Source organism: Pelodiscus sinensis, chromosome 22 (assembly GCF_052426305.1).
Source record: "Pelodiscus sinensis isolate ZL-2025 chromosome 22, ASM5242630v1, whole genome shotgun sequence".
Classification (NCBI taxonomy): domain Eukaryota; kingdom Metazoa; phylum Chordata; order Testudines; family Trionychidae; genus Pelodiscus; species Pelodiscus sinensis.
Window position 1 is genome coordinate 17560966 of NC_143073.1, and position 16833 is coordinate 17577798.

Sequence of the window (16833 nt, forward strand, 5' to 3'; positions counted from 1 at the left end):
GTTGCTAAAGTAAACTGACCCTGCGGGGGTTTGAAAGCTACAGGTTCTGGCTGCGTGGGGCGGTTTGGGCACTGACTTTTCCAGTGTCCTGGCTGTTTGCAATAGTGACAAGTGTTTGCATTTATCCTGGGGTTGCCATGGCCGGCAGAATTTTTAGACCAGGGTGAGCCCTGTGACTGTTGTTCTATGGGACGCCCCCGACCCCTGCCTGTTTTAGTAGGCAGTGATTGCAGAACTATAAGCTTAGGTTCTTTGTCCTGCTTAGCCTTTATACACTGTCTGCAGTGGTTTGCCACTGTCAGAAGCTCCTCTAAGGGTTTAGTTTCCTAGCCAATGGTTAACTGTTTTAACAGGGTTTGGATAGCTGGATCCAGTCCAGTAACAAAAGCGGCACCCAGCGCTTGCTTGGCAGTGTTAGCTGGGTTTTTAATGCTAGAGTGCCTTTCAAACACTTTAGTAAGCCTTTTTAAATAGGCACCTGGTGATTTATTTTCTTCCTGTTTGCAGGTGCTAATTTTAGCCTAATTTGGAAGTTTGGGAAAGACTTGAAGGATACTATCAAGCAGTCCATTTCTAGCTTGGGTGAGAGCCTCTTTATTAGCTGCTAAATCTGGGTCTCCTGAAATAGGTCCAGGTGGCCAGCCTGCTTTCTTTAAAATCTTTTTACGCTTATCATCAGGCAGAATTACTTTCAAAAGCAGATCGAGGTCTTGCCAGTTAGGATCATAAGACCGTATTACTAGTGCCAGTTTTGCTTTAAATTTTACCGGGTCCTCTTCTACTGAGGGAAAATTTTTGGCCATGGCGTGTAATTTGGTTTTGGTCCAGGGTTGGTAAACCCGCATACGCCCTCCTTGTGGGTTTGGGACTTCCCGTAAAGGATAAGCGGCGATGGGGCTATTATTCCCCGACTCAATACGTGCCACTGATCATTGTCCCTTAGGAGTTGCTGGCTGGAGGAGAATAGTGCTTCCCCCAGAAATCTTATATGTAATCGGGAACACCCCTGTTCCTTGTTTTTCCTTCTTAGTTACAGCCTGGCTTCTTGAAGCTACTTGGGGCTCGGGAGCTGGAAGTGGGTCTGGGAATGGCGGGGGATTCCACGCGGGGCACAGGACATCATTCATGTGAATCGGGGTTTGGGAGACAAGGATACAATTGCCCATAAGGTGGTGCACTAGGCTTAGTTATCACTGCTTTTGATTGAGTGCCAGCCTCTTTCAGCAGTTTAATTTGTGTTTGCAGTTTTTCCTGAGTATTTTTAAAGCTTCTTAATTGAGATTTTTTCTGCCTTTTAAAAGTTTTTTCATACCATGGTAGATAGGCAGACCATTGAAGATCGGGAGTTTTTGCTCCACGATCCTCAAGAGCCTCCCTTAAATATAAAATTTTAGTTACATCAAAAGTCCCTTTTAATGGGAATTGCAATTTTGGGTTATTTTGAGTATACAAATTCCACTTATCTAGAAACTTGCAAGTATTTTTTCTATAGTGGGTATACATAAAGAAAGCCGGACTGTCCTTAGAAGGCACTGGAATTCCTGTAGACTGACCTACCCCCATTTTCTGCGCGCGCTTAATTTTGTAAGACACCGAACCAAAGTTCGCCTGCTTACACCATATTCTGCAAGTCGCAGAATTCGCCTGCTCGCTCCGCGAGTCACCGAATCAGGATCCGCCTGCTCGCTCCGCGAGTCACCGAATCAGGATCCGCCTGCTCGCTCCGCGAGTCACCGAAACAGGATTCGCCTGCTCGCTCTGCGAGTCACCAAATTAAGAATTCACCTGCTCGCACTGGTCCCCCCCCTTTTTGTTGCGAAGCACTGGACTCAAGGTCCACCTGCCTCGCAGGGGTTTCTGGCACCTGCCCCAGCCCGGCAGAACACCACGTCCTGGCGCCTGGAGACAGCCTGGCGGAATGGGGCACTATGGCCTGGGGTTAGCCTCAGAGGTCAGTACTACGCCCACAAATAACAGAGAGAGACAACAAAGCTTTCCCACAGTTCCGTGTGCCGAGAGAGAGTAATGGCACCACACCAGCTTTTAGCGTCCGAACACAGAGGGTCTAGCGCATGGCTGCCTCACTAGAGACACCGGTGTGCCCTTTTGGAACTGTGACACATAAGACAGGCCTAATAAAGACAGACACAGACAGACAAAAATGTTAGCCGCTCCACAAAATTGAATTCCGTAGCTCTCCTTACCCCGATGGCCGGCCGTCACTCCAAATCCCAAGCCCTCAACTAGGAGATTTCATAACAGGTATCTCCTTACCTTTTATTGAGCGCTCTGAGAGGTTTGGAAGTGGAGTGCCGGTCCGTCCATACGGGTAAGTGGCGCGTTAGGAATCTCAGTGGAACCTCCAAATTGTCGAAGCAAATGCCTCACTCAGTTTACGCGGCTAAACAGACAGTTTTATTGGCCAATAAAAGCAAAGTGAGCCAAACGTGGTCCCAGCAAAGCCGGGCCCAGTAAGGCTGCTTAATACAATCAATCCTAGTATCTTTATACCCTTAACCAAACAGTCTGACGTCAGGGCATCTAATTACAGAAATAATCAATTAGACTAGGAAAAACAAAGCCTTATTAACAAGATGGCGGACAGGTACGAAGGAGTACCTCTCCTCTCTGAACCAGCCCAATTAACACATTCCAATAGCACATCTGTCTTGGCCTGGCGCATGGGGTGATAGAAAGTTCACTCTAGCCTACCTGCAAAAACAAAAAGCTGAAATGGTTTCTGTTATACAAGATGGCTTCTAGCTAAACATAAACTAGCTTCATCAATGGTGATGGGAATTTCATATGTAGCAGTCTCCCTCAGGTACGCAATGGCTGATACATTTTGTAACCTGAGCCTGGGAGGGGCTGCAGCCAGGTGACAACTTTTCCCCTGCCCTGGGAAGCTGGACAAAGGCCTGACTGGGGGCTGGGACCAGGAGCTGGGAGTGGGTCAGATGGCTGGCTGAGGAGGCAGAGGAAAGCCAGGGCCCTGGCTTTGTCTCCCCAGGATGGATGGTGCTGGCTGCTTCTGGTTCCTGAGCTGACAAGTCTGCTCCACACTGTGTCCCTGTCACCTGATAAACCTTCTCTTCTACCTGCTGGCTGAGAGTCACGTCTGGCTGTGAATGGGGGTACAGGGCCCAGTAATTCCCTGCACTGCTGTGACAATGGGATGTTTTGTTGACAGCTCTGCTCTGGGAATGAGTCTGGGGCTCAGCAGGGAGTAGAGCAGAGGGTCTGTCCCTGGGCTCCTGGAATGTAAACGCAGAACCTGGAGGAGTCAGGTGGTCGGCCACGGTCCGGGGGGCTGCTCGGCTGTGGATCCCATTCCTGTGACAAACACACGGGGACCAGACTGGGGTGTTCTGACCCTGGGATGTTTCAGAGCGTACCACAGATGGAGGCTTTATTTGTTTCCTCAGACGCAAGGGTGTGAGTTACAAGGTACCAACCCTTGAGGGTAATAAAGCTGCTGCTTTTCCTGCCAAGCACCCAGGGCAAGGTCAGCTGGGGGCCAAGGAACAGCATTTCAGGCTCACTTTTACAACAAGGCCTAGAGAGCCAGAGGAGAACTCACCCTTTGCAAGGGTGCACTTTACAGCCCTGGTTCTTAGAACTACTCGTTTCATTGGCCTTTGCCCTTTATACAATTTCTCGTTAATTCCTCCCGCACTTTTCCGCCTCCCTTTGTGGTACCATTTATGCTGTCATAGTTTGGCAGGCATTGGACAGGCTGTTTATCTACTCTCTATTTTAGAGAGTTTGTCTGGTTCATCAAGAACTCCTCTGAAATGGTACAAAGCTAGGACCATCAAATTCAGTAGGCAGCTTCCTCACAGAAAGCAATGTAAGGGATGGTTGTGCCAGGACAATGGGATGGGCTTCTCATAAAACCCAACAGAAAAGAGACAATCACCAAAGCAAGTACAGGCCTCGCAACTGACATAACTGAGCCAATGTTGGAAGAGACTGAACCTAGATGAACCAGAAACATAAGATGAACCTGGCACAGGATTGCTTCTCACTAGCCCTTCCAGGAAACGGAGACATTAAGAGCAGTGCCCTGTCTGAGCACTAACGGGCAAGGCCGGGTAAATTTGCAAAGGTTACAATATTAGCTGTGTAAGGAAGTGGCCGAATGCTAAGCATAAGATGGTGTTTAGTTTTATATGCTCTGTCCCAGGAGTTTTCAAAGTGCAGGTTGCAAGCCAGCACTCAGTCGCACTGGGGCACCTCGCTGCAGTGACCAGCAGGGGGCTGTCCTGGCACTGCAGACTCTGGTGCCTGGGAGGTGGTCAGCAGCAGGTCCATCTCCGGGGGGGGGGCAGAGGGGGCACAGAACTTCACATGGCCCCCTCCCAGAGCACTGTCTCTGCACTTGTTCCCAGCCAATAGGAGCTGGGGGATGTCGGCAAGAGCAGAGCTGCTTGCATATGTAGGAGGTGGGCTTGTTGCTGGCTTCTTCTGGGACCCAGCATAGCCCACGATGCCAGGACAGGCAGGAAGCTGTGAGAGGTAAGCCCAGTCCCCTGTCCCAGCCCTGAGCCCCACCCCAAGCCCCTCACCCCAAGCCCCACCCCTGCACTCTACTCAAAAGCTGTAATTATGCTGGGTCATGGCATCAACAATTTTCTTCAACTGGGTCACGAGACAAAGGGTTCGAAGCCCACTGCTGTATTCTCCAGCCCCCTTCCTGACCAGCAGGAAGGAGCAGCCTGGTGCCAGTGGTAGAGCCGCATTGGGGAAGCTGTTAGTGTCTGCGCTGACGCTGAGGCAGGAAAATACCAGGCTGGAGATACAGGAGAAGGCAGCGCTGGATCCAGAGTGTCAAGGGAGGAGTGAGACTGGGACATGACAAGACTCAAATGCAGCCAGTGTACCTGATGCCCAAGGAGAAGCAGATGGGAGACCCTGAAGGTGAGGCAATCTAGGAATAAGTGGGGGAGGGGCTCGAAAGGGGCTACCCGCAAGAGGGTACTCAGTGCCCCTGGGTGTGACTGGGTTAATGAGGGGAGGGGGAAGGCTCTGAGCAGGAGCGACAGGTGAGGAAGGATGCAGGGACCTTGGTCATGTGACTGCCCCTCCCGCGTGACTCCTCCTTGCACCATCCCTAGCCCCAGGCCAACCTCCCACCCCTGCCACCCCAGGCTCTACCCCTGCCTTTTCCCCCAACCCTCCTCCCCTGAGCGATGCAGCCTAGGGCACTAGGGGGGGGGCAGCAGAGGAAGGGAACGATACAGCCTCCGCCTGTTCCACTCCCCAACCGGGAGCATGGTGGGTGATTCCACCCCTCCCCTTCTCAGAGTGGCATAGCCCCAATGAGTGCAAGGGTCCAACCCCTGCCACAGGTGCCTGGCCTCCCTGCTCAGGGTCTCTGGCCCCTCCAGCTCATGGTGTTTAGGGTACACCCGCCTCCTTCCCTGCACCAAGAGAATTGTCTTGAGTTACCACAGAGAATTGTCTCCCTGGTCGCTAGGCCTGGGTCCGGGAAGATGCGCTTTCCAACCACAAAGCTGCTGGGGAGGAGGGGAGTTTTCTGTCACCAAAGGTGCTGCCAAATGGCACTCACACTGCCCACTTCCAGTGACGTGGCCGTGCCAAAGCAGTCACATGGCGGAAATTGGCACCACGTTGACAGGGCAGGGCACGCTGATTTCATACCTGCACGTGGAGCATGGCACTGGTGCCAGTGGGCAGTATCTGTAACTCGGGAAGCCTGGCACAAAGAAGGCCTGAGGACTGGGAAAACACCCACAAAAGAGTCCAAGTTGATGCAGATCACCCAGCTGGCCCCTCTCAGGCTGGCCTCCCTCTACCCTGAGACAGAGCCCTAAGGTGGGATTGCACAACATTACGCAAAAGGAAACGCGTAAAGGAGAAGCGGAGGAGCTGCACGCCAAGACTGCAGCAGGGCATGAAGTGACTGGTCCTAGCGCCAGCTGTGCGTGAGAGCATGCCCCCAGGATGGAGTCAGGGCATAGTGGTCAGAACTGATGGGGCAAAATCCTTTAGCACAGCTGGAAGTTGTGGGAACGCACCATGTGATCCAGTCCCCTCTGCTGATGAAGGAACATGCACTTGGGGTTAGAAGCTGGGGTGTTACCATGTCACAACAGACTCCTATGAACGGCCTAGAGCCACTCATGGTGGAAAATCCATGCCCAGATCAGGCTGCTGTGCAAAAGGAGACGCTGAGGCCTGGGACAGATGTCTGAGCAAGGTCCCTCTGGAGAGCACCCAGGTCAGTAACTGGGTTCCCAAACCCTTGTGACCCCACTGCCCAGGCCTTATGAGAATTAGCTTGTGAATACAGGGCCAGACTGAGATATTCCAGTGCCCCGGGCAGACAGGTGAATTGCGCCCTGGGTTGGGGGAGGGCACATGCGCGGCCCCGCCCCCGGCTGGTGCGTGGGGGAGGGTGTGTGGAGCTGGCGGCGGCAGGACACACGTGCCCAGCCCGGCCCAATCCAGCTACCGCCACTGGCATGCAGCCCAGGGTGGGCCGAGCCTGGCCGTGCAGGGCCCCACGGCTGCGGGAGGAAGGGCGCTGCTGGCCGGCGCTTCAGGGGTTAACGCGGCCCTCGCCCTGGGTAGCCACTGCAGGGTGGCCGCTGGGAGCTGCTGCAGCCCGCAATTCGGAAGCCGGGCACACAGCGCCTAATGGAAGCTATAAGGAGCGCTGTGGGCCCCTTACAGCTGCCATCAGGTACCCCCCCAAAAGTTGGCCCGGCTAGCCCATGCCTTAATCTGGCCCTGTGTTAATATGAAGAGCATAACTCAAAGATGCTTCAGATCTGATGCCTCATTTGACCTAGCCATTGTAATGGTGCAGACTGCTGTCTGTGGACACCCCATGTCTGGCCATGTGTCATTCCTGTATATGAAGTTAGAAGTGTGGATCTGTTTATAATTCTGAATGTGCTAACTAGGGTTGCCAGGTGTCCGGTATTTGTGGCTTCTGTCCAGTAAAGAAAACAGAAAATACTGGATATGTAAAATGTCCAGTATTTTTTGTTTTTCCTCAGATGGAAGGCTGGTTGGGACATTCTTCCCCTGTCACATTGTCGGGAGCAGGGGGAGCGGGGAGTGTGGGGATTTAAAGGAGCAGTGACACCTTTTGGTTTTGTGTGGCTTTTTTTTTTTTTTTTTTTGGCTCAGCAACTTTGGTCCCCCTCCCCCCTTTTTTTTTTTTTTCCAACCAATGTTCAGTATTTTTTGTGAAAGTATCTGGCAACCCTAGTGCTAACCAGTGCCATCACTGGTGCCCTGTAAACATGACAACTCAGTTCTCAAACCAACAATCTGTGGGTGGTCATTTTTGTCCTGTGAGTCCAAACAGTGGCTGGTCCTAGAGAGACATGTGACCATGCCACATGGCACTGGAATCCATCTTGAACCTGGTATTTTTCCATGGGGAGGGGAGGTGCCCAGCAAAGGGTTCTTGCCCTGAGGGAAAGTCTAAACAAGAAGAAGCCATCAGATTTTGTCTTCATCTGGCTTTTGAAACTGCCCTAGGCACCCTCAGAGGATACAAGTCAGAGTAAAAGATCAACTTTGATGTGACGTTCTTTACCTGCAATAAGAACAGCTGTTTAGGATACATATTTGCATGTAACAAATGTAGTGGATTAGGATTAGCTGGTGGTGGTGTTCATTTAAATTTAGTGTAACCAGTCTGCCAGGTAGCACCGCCAGCAGGTGTTCAATAGCTAGGGATTCCTCTCCATCCATCCCGCACAGAACTGGCTTGCACCCCCACTGCGTAACCTGGGAAATTGACACAACACCCCTGGATGCTTCCCCACAAGCATGCAGAGTCTGAGTGTAGAAGAGAAACTTTTAATAAAAGGGGAAAAAGTAACATGGTATCAGTTTTGGAAAACCCCACCAAGTTCGTAGGAAACCCCACCAAGTTCGTAGGAAACCCAGAGTAAGCTGAGTAGTAGTTTGAGCAATGTCCTTTTCCTCTCAAGTCCACAACGTCACATGCCCACCCCTTCTCTGCACTCCACTTTCAGTTTCTGCCCTTGCTCAGGGCAGACCAGAGCTCAGAAGTGCTCTGCAGAGTTCACCTCCCATGGTGGGGGAGGCTCCTTTCACCCACTCTCTGCTCTCTGGCCACTCTGCTGCTGGCATGTGGTGGATTTGGCCCTTACCCAAAGCACAGTCCAGCATCCATTGGAGCAAGTTTATATACAGGCAGTCCCTGACTTACGCGGATCCGTCTTACGAACGGGGCTTTTCTCGCCCCGGAGCTCACGGGCGGCGGGTCGCCGCCCGTGTCCTCCGGGGCGAGAAAAGCTTCTCCTGGTCTCCCTGGTCTGCTGGGGGGGTCCATCAAAGCCGCTGGACCCCCCCCCCCCAGCAGACCAGGGACACCCGAGCAAAGCCACCACCTGGGCGGCTTTTCTCGTTTGCCCAGGAGCAAAGCCGCCCAGGCAGCGGGACCCCCGCAGCCTGGGCGGCTTTGCTCGGGTGTCCCTGGTCTGCTGGGGGGGTCCAGCAAAGCCGCTTTGCTCCTGTCCCCCTGAACTCCCACAGCAGACCAGGGACACCTGAGCAAAGCCGCCCAGGCTGCGGGGGTCCCGCTGCCTGGGCGGCTTTGCTCCTGGGCAAACGAGAAAAGCCGCCCAGGTGGCGGCTTTGCTCGGGTATCCCTGGTCTGCTGGGGGGGTCCAGCGGCTTTGCTGGACCCCCCCCCCCCCCATCAGACCAGGGGGACAGGAGCAAAGCCGCACAGGCGGCATCCCGCCGCCTGGGTGGCTTTGCTCGGGGGCAAAGGATCAAAGCCACACGGGCGGCGGAGTCCCTCCGCCTGTGCGGCTTTGCTCGGGTCTCCCTGGTGTGCTGGGGTGGGGGGCGCAGCTAGTGCGCCCTCCCCCAGCAGACCAGGCTTTTTTTGTGGGACACCTCGGGTAGAGCAGCTGGTGTGCTGCCGGGTTGGTCCTGTGGGAACATGCCGGGCAGCGCCCCAGCTGTTCTGTCCCAGGCTCCAGATTCAGCAGCTGTTGAAACTGATCAGGCTGATTCCAGGAAGCTGGGGGCAGAGCAACTCTGCCTCCTGTAGTCAGCCCCTGGTCAGTTTCAGTGGCAGCAGCTGAATCTGGAGCCAGTTCCGACTTACATACAAATGCAACTTAAGAACAAACCTACAGTCCCTATCTTGTACGTAACCCGGGGACTGCCTATACAAAAGGTCTCCTGATGGAGCCTTCCTCTAACTCTGTCATAGAAATGGTGGGGAGAAACAGATTGATCCAGTCTTACAGCTGGAGGGTCTACAGCCTGTTGATTCACTTTCCTGCCCAGCTCAATCTAGATCTCTGAAAGAGCAGCCTCTGTCCATCCAAGTGCATTTACACCACAGGGTCTCTTCTTTTAACTGAATTAAACACAGTCTGACATTTGTGCATTCCCACACTAGCTGCAAGCATTGGTGCTCATATCTTACAATTCATGCAGTTAGTTTTAGTACAGTTTGTGACCTGCCCCCCATCCTTTATGAAATGGACTCATGGACATGAATATACATAACTCAAAGGTGGTTTGAGTGAACTATTTCATGTAACCCATCGATCTTCATGTCATGATCTGCTGGTTCTGTTTATCTTTCTCTGTTGTATGGATCATTTGCATGTGTAAAATTAAGCACATGGAGTGGGGAATAATTTGTGAGTTTCCAATGTGTGAATGGGAGACATGGAGGGTGTTTCCTGCAACTTCTAGATGAGCCACTGTTAAACAATCTTTTGTCCTTAAGTCTGAGCAGTGCTTGGTAGGGAAGGTCCTCAACTCCTTAGCAAACGGAATAGGAAAGCAGAGGCCTGGGTCTTTTGGCTGGACTGTACCTGAAGGAAGGGGCTAGGGACCCCAGGGAATGGAAGAAAGCCCTGGTTCGGAGGGGCAGCTGGAAAAGAGGTTTTAGGGTGAGTTTAAGTTTATACTGAGGTTTCAGTGGAGAATTAGCCAAGCAGTTTTGTTTCTTTTGATTTGTAGCCTACTTTGCTCTGCCTGTTTTCACTTATTACTACAGGCAGTCCCCGGGTTACCTACAAGATAGGGACTGTAGGTTTGTTCTTAAGTTGAATTTGTATGTAAGTCGGAACTGGCTCCAGATTCAGCCGCTGCTGAAACTGATCAGCGGCTGACTACAGGAAGCCCTAGGCAGAGTTGCTCTGCCCCCGGCTTCCTGGAATCAGCCGCTGATCAGTTTCAACAGCGGCTGAATCTGGACTCCTGGGACAGAACAGCTGGGGCACTGCCGGGTAGGTCCCCGCAGGACCAACCCGGCAGCACCCCAGCTGCTCTACCCCAGGCATCCCGCAACAAAAGCCTGGTCTGCTGGGGGGGGGGGGAGGGGCACACTAGCTGCGCCCCCTCCCCTTCCCAGCAGACCAGGGAGACCCAAGCAAAGCTGCAGAGGCGCAGAGGTCCCGCCGCCTCTGTGGCTTTGCTCCTGTCTCCCTGCTGTGCTGGGGGGGGACTCCTCCCCAGCACAGCAGGGAGACAGGAGCAAAGCTGCAGACGTGGGGGACCCCGCCACCTGTGCGGCTTTGCTCCAGGGCAAAGGAGCAAAGCCGCACGGGCAGCAGGGTCCCGCCACCTGTGCGGCTTTGCTTGGGTCTCCCTGCTGTGCTGGGGAGTCCCCCCCAGCACACCAGGGAGACCCGGAGCAGCTTTTCTTGCCCCAGAGGACGCGGTGGTGGGACTGCTGCGCTCTGGGCGTTCCCGCCGCCCGCGCGCTCCGGGGCGAGAAAAGCCCCGTTCGTAAGTGCGGATCCGACATAAGTCGGATCCGCGTAAGTCGGGGACTGCCTGTACTTAAATCCTACTGCTTCAACTTAATAATACCATTTTTATTTCCTATCAAACCCAGTGTAAGTGTTTGTTACCTGGGGGGCAACCAGCGTGCACATTCCCCCTTTCATTGTTAAAGGGGCTTACCTAATTCTTTGGGGTTTGATCCCATCTGGAGAGTGCTCTCTCAGGAGGCTGGGCTCTAAACTGCACTCTCCTTGGACCTGAAGTGGTTCTGTGTCTGTACTGCTTCTCGGTGGGGGCAGGGACCTCAGCTCGGGGTCTTGGCTGGGGGAGACCAGCGGAGCTGGCCCAGCAGGACCGGGCAGTGAGGAGCCCCAGAGAGCAGGAAGATGAGTGTTAGTGGCCGTGTCAGCACTCTGGGAGGAGTTGTCTGTGACCTCACCCCGTCACACTCCCCTCCCCAACAGCCAAATTGGTTGAAATGGGCAAAGCACCTTCTAACAGTTGAATATCCAGCAGGCCTGAGCAACCTGCTTGAAGTGTATTTACATGACCACACCCAGGATTCCTCTCCCATTCCAGCTGGCTGTAATGGAAGCATTGATTCAGATCCTGTTTACATTAGTAATCGAGATCTGTCTGTTTTCACTTGCAATCACTTAAATTCTACTTTTATCCTTAATGAAAACACTTTTGTTTATTATTAAGCCCAGTGTTACTAATTATTACCAGGGGGAACAACCACTGCACAGCTCTTGCTTTCATTCATAAAGGGGGCTGAACTTATGAGCTTTTACACAGGCTATGGTGGATTTGTTTGGGGCTTGGGTCCCTTTTGGGGGGTTAGTTTCCTGGTTGCTGAGCCCTTACAGCTGAGCCCTCCTGGAGCTGACTAATTCAGTTGTTACCTGCACAAATTTCTTTATCCCTTCCACACTGTAGGGACACACACCTTTACCCAGTTCCTAGGGCTCAAGATGCAACCCTCTTAATTTACATACCCACCCTTACCCAATTCCTAGGGCTCAGGGCACATCTTCCTGGGGGTTGGGAGGATCTTAGCCACTGAAAGAGCCTTACACAGTAATATCCTTATCCTCTATTTATTGACAATTCTCCAACAAGCAGAATACACATGCTAAGCACAGTGTTATGCTCACCAGTCCTGGTACAGGCAGACTTCCCCTTTTGGCCAGGCAATATCAGTCTCTCTGGTCTTAGGCTGTGTCTTGGAAGTGAGTTCTTCTTCCAGGTCTTCCCCCTTCTTCTTGGTGTTCCTGGTCTTCCAGTCTTTTGCTTCTTTCCACTTTTGTCGACAAAATCCTGTAGTCTAGACACACCCACAGTGTCTGTGCTACTCTGCAGGGGGAAATAACCCCAGCTCTGTGCCTTGTCTGGGAGAGATCAGAGGATCTGGCTCAGCACAACAGGGTGGTAGGGACCCCCAGGGAGCAGAAAGGTGGGTGTCCGTGACATGATCAGCAGACCAGGGGACAACGCCAAGGGGACCTCTCTGATTTAACTCATCTCACTGCGGGCCTGGACTGCAGAGTGGGGGGGGGGGGGAAATCAGGTTGCCAGTGCTGGCGCTAGACTGGCTGGAGCCAGAGGCTACAGGATAGGGATCTACCCAAGAACATGAGGACCCCAAATCTGACCTCTCAGATCTGCTTCTGCTTGGTCAGGGGATGCTTGAGTCACAAGACTGAGATCTTAGCACCCCTTTTGCCAGCTCGCAGCTCACCATCTCTGCTATGAAACTGCCCTATGAGTCCTGTTCCAATCTGTAGGGTTATTGATCTTTGACTATTTGGCTTTGCTTTTTAAATAAGTCATTTAGTTAGGATTAAATGTAAGGGGCTGCTGTATTTGGGGTGATCTTAAATATTCAGGGACCCACAGGGTGTGTGCCCGATTCCTGGTGACTGGTGGAAATTTCTCTCTCATGAGCTGGATTTTCAGTGAGCCCTACCGCATTCGACTTGACTGCCAGGTGAGTCAGCAGCCGGTTGCTTTGAGAGAGAGTGGTTTTGTGGGTCATCAGGCAGCAGTTTTGCAGCTGGCTTAGCAAATCTAATGATTGGAGCAACCACTGGCTTGGGGGAGCATCTTCCGCCTTCTTTGCTGTTTGATTGACTGATGTCACCCCCACCCCATCCCCAGCTAGGCGATCACATTCCTACCTGGCTTGTTTCTCTGACCTTCCTGGTGCAATCCTAGGATGCCAGGTTCACTCACTGACACAGGCACTGCCATTGCCCTCCCCCATGCCAAAGCCCTGCCGTTGCCCCAAAAGGGGAGACGCTCACCTGGACAGTTACGGGTGGTGCCTGCAGAAGGTGGGCACGGGAAGGAGCTGAGGGGCATGAGAAGGCCAGGAGGACAGGGACCCAGCCTGGGGGATGAACCACAGGGTTAGTGAGCTAGAACCTGGAGCCGTGGGTGAGCCAAAGTTCCCCTGGCAGCTGCTGTGGGTATGGCGCCAGCGAGGCTGTACTGAGGATTCCTGCCCAGACTGGTTTGGGAGAAGAGACTCCCCCAAGCCCCGCTCCTGGAAGGGGAAAACAGAATAGAGACGGAGCCAGAGGCTAAGTCCCCCAGGGCCTGTCATGGCGTTTTCCCCACTCTGGCATAATAAATGCAGAATTGGGGGCTCGCAAAAGTACCCCAAAACCTTATCTTTCCAGGCTTTGGTGTAAAGCTTTTCCCCAACATCTGAAAACCCTAGATTTTGGGATAAAAATCCGCTGCCACTACCCAAGTAATAATAAAGAAACCAAGGAGAGACTACTTGGGAAATCTCAATCCCAAAAGTAAATCCAGGAAACAAAAATGAACCAATACCAGGTTAATAAAAAGAAAAGAGAAAGAACTTTTATTATCACCACACTATTCCTGTCGCAAGCGTAATGACTAGATGGAAAAGTCACAAATTAATATACTCATGGGGGGATTCCACCATGGGCCAAAACTTAGTTACAAAGTAAGAGGAAAACCCATTTTAAATGCACAGACATCAGATTCCCATTCCCAAGCCATAAAACCTGATGGATTTATCTAAACTTTACCCTACTTACAGATAGTGAAGAGGCTTTTCTTGGAGGGAGACATAGTGTCTGTCCCCCTCAGTAGCTGGAGAGACACTGCTCAGGGACAAAGGAGGGAAAAACCAAAATTCCTTTGTCCCAATTTGAAATTCCTACCTACATTCCTATTGGTCGACTCTATCTGGCTTAGGTATAGTTAACCCCTTAGTCCCCAGGCTGCTGGCCATGCCTCATGATTAGGGCTTGCCGAACCGCGGCGAGCCCCACTCGCCAGCCACGCTGTCCGGCAATCTGCACATGCACAGATCGCCTGAACCCGGCTCTTCCAGGTTACAATCTACTCGCCACGGGCGAGTAGATTGTAGTATTTATCGGCCCTGCTCATGATCACGATCATGATACGCCCCCCAAATCACAGATGGTGCTGGACAGCTCCTGGCCACGCTAGCTGTGATTTCTTCCTGGAGTTCTGAGATAAAACATAATAAATAAGTATGTGCACACCTTACTAGACTGTAGAATACTTGAAAAGTAAACAAAACCCTTCCACATCTGTGGAGTACCATGACAGAAATACCGAGAGTGTCCTAAGTAAATGAGTCAGGAAATGCCTCTTTAACCAATCAACTCTCCATTTCAAAATCAAATTTAGAATAGCGTGGGGTCTTGATCCAAAGCTCAATTGACCAGGTTCTGTGCCTCCTGCTGAATACACCAATGTCATACACGAGGCCAGGTCTTGGCACTGCTGAGGGTGTCAGCTCAGGGCGAATTGCTTAAAACCAGGGCTACTTACTGCCCTCAACTGGGGTCCTTTCCTAAGGTACCCTGCCAGTCAGGGCCGTCCTTAGGATTTATGGTGCCCTAGGCGGGATTATTAAACCGGTGCCCCTATGTCTGACTTGCTCTTGGCAACACAAACAAGCTTACAGCATTGGTGCCCCAGAATTACTGGTGCCCTAGGCCACTGCCCATTCTGCCATGGCTAAGGACGGCCCTGATGATAAGGGGTAAATTGCACTTCGTTATTCACTTTTTCCACAGGTTTGATGATTTTAAAGACCTTTATTGTATCCCTCCATATATATTTTCCAAGCTGAGAAGTTCCAGCCTTTTTAATCTCTCCTCATAGTGAAGCTGTTCCATACTTCTCATGAAGCAGTGGAGAACTTTTTTTGGGTTGGGAGCCACTAACCCACAGAGATATCGGCTGTGTCTAGACTGGCAAAGTTTTTCCACAAAATCATCTGTTTTTGCGGAAAAACTTGTCAGCTGTCTACACTGGCCGCTTGAATTTCCGCAAAAGCACTGATGATCTCATGTAAGATTGTCAGTGCTTTTGCGGAAATACTAAGACTTTTGCCCGAACGGGAGCAGCATTCCAAAAAACTTTTGCACAGAAGGGCCAGTGCAGACAGCAGAGATTTGTTTTTCACAAAAAAGCCCCAATCGCGAAAATGGCAATCGGGGCTTTTTTGCAGAAATGCGCGTCTAGATTGACCACGGACGCTTTTCCGCAATAAGTGCTTTTGCGGAAAAGCATCCTGCCAATCTAGATGCACTTTTCCAAAAATGCTTTTAACGGAAAACTTTTCCGTTAAAAGCATTTCCGGAAAATCATGCCAGTGTAGACGTAGACGTCAGTTGAAGACCACCCACAAGTGAGAAAAAAAACGCCCCCCCCCCACAGCTTCAACTGATGCCTCATCCACAGCAAAAGCCTCTGGGGCTTGCCCAGCTATGGCTGCTCCTTCTTCCCGTTTCTCGGCTCCCCACTTTGAGAAGGGGTTCTGGGACTTGCCCAACTCTGGCCACTCCTTGCAGCAAAGACAATGAGGCAGTCTTCCCATTCCCTCCCACTCCTGCAAGGGATTTCCCCTCCCCCGCTTCCCTTAGGCCCCACATGCCTTCTTAACTGTTAAGGAGGCGTTGCTGGCAGCCTGGGCTGGGCTGCAAGATGCTTCTTGCTGCAGCCACCCTAAGCAAGGAAGGCTATGTCTGAATTCACGGCTTCTTGCACAAGAACAGACATTCTTTCGCAGAGCATCCACGCTGCCCGCCTGCTCTTGCGCAAGAAAATGTACAGTAAGACATGGTAAGAGAGAGCTTCTTGCGCAAGAGCTATGCTCTTTTCTAACAGGTGTAAGCTCTCTTGCGCCAGGGGCTCTTGCACAAGAGGGCAGGGTGGACGAATGGAAGGGATTTCTTGTGCAAGAGAGCGTCCACTCTGCCAAGGATGCTCTTGCGCAAAAGCACATCTCCCACATGGCAGTGTGGACGTGCTCTTGCACTTGCTCAAGAAGCCACCAGTGTAGACATAGCCTAAGAGTTTCCTCCCATGAGCAGGATGAATTTTGTGTTGTGTACCAGTCCTGAGTTCATGTGGCTTGTCTGGATGTGCCACTGTGGCACCCAAGTTATTAATAAATATTTTATAAACCTTTACCTTTTCTCTCTGCTGCCATGTCTCCTCCCCTTGCTCCATCAGCTCCCCGGTGCCTGCTGACCCCCAACTCCTCACCCTCCTCTGCTGTCCTGACCCCCAACTCCTCACCCTCCTCTGCTGTCCTGACTCCTGCCCTCAGCCCTCCTTCCCCCTGTGCCCACTCCTCCAGTAGCCCCACTCTGATCATGTGAGCTACCCCTTCTCATCTCCTCTTCCAACATCTCCCTCTACACACCTGCCCCGCCTCTCTCCTCTGATCCTGGTCCCTCCCTGCAGGTGTCTGTCCTTCTGCTTCACCCCCAGAATCCCCTGGCACCTGCACCTTCCCTTAGCCCTGCATCCTCCTGGTGCCTCCCCCTTCCCTTACTGCTCCTGGCCCCTTTTTCCCTGATGCCCACCCCCTCACCACCTTCTGCCCCCGTTCCCCTCATGCCCCTCTGTGCCCTCTGTGACGGCGCGTTGGGGGTTCCCCATCTCCTGCACCCCGAAATGGCACAAACAGACTGCACCAGCCAGTGGAATTGAGGGTGGTTTATTGCTCCTCCAGCACAGCGCAGCACAGATGTAATCTGGTTA

General features: G+C 52.3%; 1 long non-coding RNA gene across 1 annotated transcript; it reads right to left on the reverse strand.

Moving 5' to 3' along the window:
* Window positions 1-12026: 12026 nt before the first annotated feature.
* LOC142819633 (uncharacterized) lies at window positions 12027-13943 on the reverse strand. The gene is made up of 3 exons (XR_012897495.2): window positions 13842-13943; window positions 13074-13159; window positions 12027-12158 (listed from the first exon to the last, which is right to left on the reverse strand). It is a non-coding gene; the product is annotated as an uncharacterized LOC142819633 (long non-coding RNA).
* Between the last annotated feature and the right edge of the window lie 2890 nt (window positions 13944-16833).